The sequence below is a fragment of the Ovis canadensis genome, chromosome 12, assembly GCF_042477335.2.
Source record: "Ovis canadensis isolate MfBH-ARS-UI-01 breed Bighorn chromosome 12, ARS-UI_OviCan_v2, whole genome shotgun sequence".
In the NCBI taxonomy this organism is placed as follows: Eukaryota; Metazoa; Chordata; class Mammalia; order Artiodactyla; family Bovidae; genus Ovis; species Ovis canadensis.
The window spans coordinates 91,798,613-91,805,022 of record NC_091256.1 but is presented as its reverse complement, the minus strand read 5'-3'; the positions used below and the strand labels follow the sequence as shown (position 1 = coordinate 91,805,022).

Sequence of the window (6,410 nt, the reverse complement as noted above, 5' to 3'; positions counted from 1 at the left end):
GGAAAATTATAAAGCAATTCAAAAGAATAAGATAAATCTACATACAGAAGTCTACATACAGATGTTAAGATCCTTTGACATATTTGGTGAAAAATGTATTCTGCATACTGAGGTAGTGCAGTAATATTTATGAAAAAGATATACTTGCATATATTTTGATATGCCTGCAAATGCAAAGAAAACAGTTTGTAATGATAAGCACCCACTTTTTAAATTTACGTAGGAGAGGACGAGACAGAATGAAGTTTTAGGGTTGAGTTTTGGTTTCTTTTCTTTTCTTTCACTATTCATTCTATGTATTTACTTCTAACTTTTTACAAGGAGAATGTTATGTCTATTGTTAAAGAATAAAAATAACTAAGTCTACCAGATTCCCCAAAGCCTTACCTGAGAACCATGCTTCTGGGTTATCTCCCCAAAGGTAAAAGCTGCCTTTTTAGAACACATGAAATATCTATGCCTTGTGTGTGAGGAGGGTGGTGTGTGTGTGTGTCCGTGAACAAGCCAAATTCTCCCAGTAAACCGTGAGCCATGTAGGATAGTACTCATTTCATTTGCCTTGAAGAAGAGTGTCTTGTGTTAAGTGTATCCTGAAAGGATGAGAACCAGGGACAAATTTGGGCTGAGTTAGGCTGATCTCGGGCAGCCTTGGCCTACAGTGGCTTGAAACAGGGCTTGGGTTCCCAGGCAGAGACTGAGGCCAGGCCACAGCAGTGAGAGCACCGAGCTCTGACCTGAGATCAGTGGGCAGGGACGAGAGCCCTGGCCCTTCTGCTCTGCAGGAAAGAACCTCCATGAAGATGGAAAGAAGCAAAGCAAGGAGAGTGCTCGTCAGGAGGAAAACCAGCATGTCGCGTGTGGACACACACATGGATGGATTCAGAGAGAGAGGGCTGAGTTCTCCCCTTGCGGCAACTTGAGCTACTTTCGTGGGGCGTGTCTCTGGATTTCCTTTGGCCAATCATTTCCCTGGTTCACAGCCTATAACTGGTATATCTCAGGATCCTCCCATGTGTGCGCATGCATCTCTTAGCCAAGACGGCTTCTACTGCCAAGGCCTGTGGGTAGAGCATCCCTTGACATCTCTCCCCTTGTGACTTCCCGGGAGCCTTTCTGCACATGTGTGGTCAGCGAGGTCTCCTGAGAATGAGAAATACGTGGTCTGGGCAGGGCCCAGCCTCCTCCCTTAATTGCCCCACTATTCTCATCTGCCGTTTTAGTCCATGTGGAATCAATCTCAGATTGCTTTACCCTATCTCCTGCCTCAAGGTCGCTGTGTGCCCAACAATGCAGCTCCAGCCCAGGTTCAAACAGACTCGCTTCGAATTTTTCCAGAAAACCGTCGGGTAGGAGGAGGTGGGTGCTGTGTCCATCAGTTCCTTTCTGACCTTCTGTCCTGTGTGAGAACATGGCCTTTCCTCCCTGGAAATGAGGCCTTTCTCTCTAGAGGTGGTCCTGAGGGGACCCTGAGCTGAGTGGGAATCCTAACCAGAAGGGAGACCAGAGCAGGAAGTGAAGCTGCACCAGAAGTGGAACCAGAGGTGGGGCAAGGATGTGGCTGTCAGTCTGAGAGGGTCCTTTGCTGTAAGCCATCAGCACTGGGGTCACAGCCTCTGGGGCCTCAAGGAGTGGGTTGGGGCAGCTACAGAAAGAGTAGTGGTGGAGAGAAGCCAGATCCGAGCCTCAAGTCCAGACCTGCCTGTGTGCTGTGGGTGACAGGTCAGGGTCCTAAGCTAATGAGACCTGCGTGGGGCCACTGCAGGGGCGTCTTGGTTGTCGGAGCACAGGCTGAGCCCAAGGCAGGCAGGGAGTAGGCCCTGCTCCTTGGGACCCACGGGACTTGGGCAGAGATTTGAGGAGGAGAAAGACCACCCCAGAAGGTAAAGAGGCTTACCACAATGAGTAACTCAAATTACCTCATAAGTTTGTTCTTCTAGAGAGGAAACCACGTCTCTTAGAAAACAAACAAAAATGAGAACGGAGAGGAGAATAGGAAAACTGCTTTTAAAATGGAAAGGGCACACCCTTTTAAGAATTGCCAGGCCTCTGAGATCTCACGGCTCCCTCTCCTCCACCCTTCTGTGCTAGCCCCTGGGCTGGAGCACGCACAAGCTGAAGAGGAACAGGAAGACTCTCATGCCATTTTCGCTGAGTTGTCGCAGGGAGGAGGCGATTCTGACTCCACGCTGGAACTGCTTCTTGGACTTGCTTTCCTTTGCTTTTGTTATTATGATCATGCATAATCATCTGCCTCAGAGAATCCTGCCCATCTGCCTGACTGCTAAAGTGCCTTTGTTCGGAACCCTGTCAACCTGTGAATGGCAGGAAAGAAGAATTAACACATGCCGTCCTTGAGGCAGGCCATTCTAGGAGATATTTGCAAGAGGAATGGACTTTTTATTTTTTCTGGTTTTCAAACTTTAAACGTATTACTTTATATTGGGATATAGTCAGTTAGCAGTGTTTCGGGTGAACAGGGAAGAGGCCTTTTTATTTCCTCGCCTCCCCCATCTCTGATCTATAAAAGAAACTGGCGTCCAGGTCCCAGTGAGATGGTTATTTTGAGACATTAGTCTTCCATTCTCTTGGTCCGTTGGCTTTGCAAATAAAGTCATATCCCGTGCCTCAGCACCTCAGCTCCCATTCATTGGTCTGTTGAGTAGCAACAGAGTGAGCTTGGATCCAGTAACAATCAGTCAGTCAACTCAGTCATCCATGTCTGACTCTTTGCAACCCTGCGGACTGCAGCACTCCAGTCCATCACCAACTCCCAGAGTTTACTCACACTCATGTCCATTGAGTCAGTGATGCCATCCAACCATCTCATCCTCTGTCATCCCCTTCTTCTCCCACCTTCAATCTTTCCCAGCATCGGGGTCTTTTCTAATGAGTCACTTCTTTGCATCAGGTGGCCAAAGTATTGGAGTTTCAGCTTCAACATCAGTCCTTCCAGTAAACACCCAGGACTGATCTCCTTTAGGATGGACTGGTTGGAGCTCCTTGCTGTCCAAGGGACTCTCAAGAGTCTTCTCTAACACCACAGTTCAAAAGCATCAGTATTTGGCACTCAGCTTTCTTTATGGGCCAAAGATTAAAAAGGATATTTCTCTGAGGAAGGCTAATAGCAGATAGGCACATGAAAAGATGCTCAGCATCACTAGCTACTGCTGCTGCTGCTGCTAAGTCCCTTCAGTCATGTCCGACTCTGTGCAACCCCATGGACGCTAACTACTAGAGAAATGTAAATCAAAGTCCAATGAGTCAAGCACTCACATTCATCAGATTGGCCACCTCAAAACATCTTAAAGAATAAATACCCTGGGCTGCCTCCACACAGGCCCTGGGAGGGGGGGTCGGGCCCCTGCTTCTGTTCCCAGTCCAGCGTGGGGGACACCGTGGAGAAGCTCCATGGAGCTGGGCTTTTCACAGAGATGGCGCCTGTGAGAGATGAACAGACCTCCACACCCGCCCAGGGTCCCTAGAGAACCACCACACAGCCTGGCACGTGGGCATTCCCTCATCTGTGATCCTCCTCAGATTCCCTGCTCAGCTCGCACTCCCCATGTGTGGTGTGTGTCTGGGGTCTGGTGTGTGTCTGGGGTCTGGTGTGTGCTCTGTGTGTGTGTGTGATCGTGGCCGTTCACCTGTGTGTCTGTGGAGCCTCCAGCAGAATAGCCCTGGGGAGCTCTGCAGCCGCGTGTCCCCTGCGTGTCCCCCGTGTGTCCCTCCGGCCTCCACAGGCCCCGTGGCCCTGATCCGTCCTCCGTGTCTGCCCTGAGAGCTTTACAGACAGAGCCGCAGGCAGCAGCCCCTCCCCATGACCGTGGGCCCTGAGTTTGGCCCAGGGTGTTGGCTGACCCTGCAGGTTCCTCCCTGTTGCTAAGCCGCTCCCAGGGGAGAGGCCTGGCTGTTGGAGACTCAGAGCCACGTCCAAGGGGTGCGGAGCTGCAGCCTGGTCCTGCTGGGATTGCGTCTCTGCCCGACAGGGGCGTGGGCACAGTGCAGCTGGTCCAGGGCTGGGGGATGGCAGGCCTGGCGCTTCCCACAGAGCCGGGCGGCTGGCCCTCTGGCCACCGGACTGTCTCTCTGCAGAGGGAAGAGGAGGCCATGTCGGACGTGGAAGAGACGGTGGATGAGTATGAGTGAGTCCTGGGGCGCTGGGCAGGGGCTGCACCCGTCGGGGGTGTGGGGAGAGCCACACCCTCGCTTCCAGCCCGTTGCCTCGGGCTGCCCCAGGCAGGGGGCTGGCCGTGAAGACCCAAGGGGTAGGGGATGAGCCGGGCCAGGGGCTTGGGTCTGGGCCTCCTGAGAGGAGACCAGATAGTTTCAGTGAGGACCCAGAGGCCACAGAGCCGCCCTGCCCAGAAACCCGCCCCAGACCTGGCATCGCGGCCTTGGGGGCTGCTGGCCCTGCCCTCTGCCCTGTCCCCGGGATGAGGGAGGGGGACACGCTGCAGCCCATCAGTCAGTCGTCCCTGGGGGAGGCAGTGCCCGGGGCAGACAGGACCGCAGGCGTAGCTTGGACCCTGAAGACCCCCTCCTGGGCACCAAGGGTGCAGAACTGGGGGCTGGGTGGAGGGCTTGTGCCCTTGGACTTCGGCCGGGTGGACGGGGAGGGGGGCATGCAGAGCTCAGGCACCAGCACTTGCCAGGTTTCCTGGTGGGGGAGGCAGCTGAACGGAGTCGGGCTGGGCTGGGCTGTGGGTGGGGGGCGGGCAGACTCCAGGACCCAGCACAGGGGTAAACATTCTGGGAAAAGGCCGTGGGGTATGTGTGCGCGTGTGTACACGTGCGTGCGTGCTGTGTTCCTGACAGCGTCTCCCCTCACACCGCAGGGAGCAGGAAGGTAAGGACACCCCAGCTCTCACTGGGCAGGACAGCCTGGCTGGAAACTGACTGTCTCTTCTCTCCTCTCTTGTGCTCACGCCTCCTCCCTGAGCAGAAGCAGCCGTGGAAGGTATGGGGGTGGGGGTCGCCCAGGAAACACCTCGCCTGTCCCCAGCCCCTGCTCCCAGCTGAGCAAAGCCCCCCTACCAGCCCCGGCTTTCTGCGGTCAGAGTCCTGACGGGGCCATGCCGCCTGTCTGCTCCACCGCCTGACTCGGCTGGGGGCCACACCCTGCCAGCGAGTGATGAAAATAGAACCCCACCTCCTCATTCCACCCCGGCCCTGGTCCTCTCGCATGCTGGGCGGCCCCTCACCCACACGGGTCCTTTCTGGTCCCAGACACTGAGGAAGGGGCTCCGGGGCCTGAGTCTAGGAGAGGACCCTGACCCTGTGCCATGATGTCAGAGAACGAGCTGGGGAGGGAGGCTGAGTCAGACACGGGGCCCAGAGGCGGCCCCACTTCAGCAGCACCTCCAGGAGCAGAGGGAGCTTCAGCCCCAGAGAGGCTAGTTTCAAACGAGAGGACCCGGCACAGACTTCCCCTGAAGGAGCAGACACGGAGCGTTCCAGGCTTTGTGGCCGCCCGTCCTGCTGAGGCCACTGCTCCAGGAACATTCTAGAAACGTCTGCAGGCCGTTGGGCCCCAGTTTGTGGCTTCTGGTTTAAACCAAGAACAGAGCAGCCCCTGTCAGCCACACGGGGCCCCCCACACTCACTGGGACCTTGGATGTCACTGGGCCCCACACCTCCCTGCACCGGGCCTGCTCACTGTCTGGTTCACCTCTCCAGAGCACGAGGAGGCGGTGGAAGAGGAGGCTGGAGGCGAGGCTGAGGCGGGGGAGCCCAGTGCCGCAGGTGAGGCCCCTCCCGGAGCGAGCGGGGAGGGGGCCCGCCTGAGCTCGGGGCGGCAAGGGCCCCAGCGCCGCTCCTGTGGCAGCGGGGAGGCTCCCTAGACCGAGCTCTGCAGCCTGGGCAGCCCCCAGTCCAGGCTGGGCTCAGCCTCGTCAGTACACGCTGCACCTGCTTCCTTCGGCCAGGCGGGTCTGGGCCCTGGCAGGTGTGCACAGGCGGATCCTGGACCTGGAGCCCTGCAGGGCCCCCTTGGCTGAGGATGTGTGGGTGGGACAGGGGGCTACTGGCAGGGCCTGGAGCTTGGAACCGGGACCGTGACTCCTTTCTCATGTTCTGTTTAGAAGATGGAGAAGAAGAGGAAGGTAGAAAGGCTGAAGGTGAGGCCCGCTGGCCACTGGGACGTGGTGGGGCAGCCCCTCCTGCAGCTGCGGGGAGACCCTGGGGGAGGGGGAGACCCTCGGGGGAGGGGGAGACCCTGGGGGGAGGGGGAGACCCTGGGGGAGGGGGAGACCCTCGGGGGAGGGGGAGACCCTGGGGGGAGGGGGAGACCCTGGGGGGAGGGAGAGACCCTGGGGGAGGGGGAGACCCTCGGGGGAGGGGGAGACCCTGGGGTGAGGAGGGGGAGACCCTCGGGGGAAGGGGATACCCTGGGGGGAGAAGGGAGACCCTGG

At 57.0% G+C, this 6,410-nt stretch overlaps 1 long non-coding RNA gene across 1 annotated transcript; it reads left to right on the top strand.

Moving 5' to 3' along the window:
- Nucleotides 1-3,630: 3,630 nt before the first annotated feature.
- LOC138415930 (uncharacterized) lies at nucleotides 3,631-6,119 on the top strand. The gene is made up of 4 exons (XR_011247453.1): nucleotides 3,631-4,142; nucleotides 4,836-4,957; nucleotides 5,677-5,742; nucleotides 6,081-6,119. It is a non-coding gene; the product is annotated as an uncharacterized lncRNA (long non-coding RNA).
- Nucleotides 6,120-6,410: the final 291 nt, after the last annotated feature.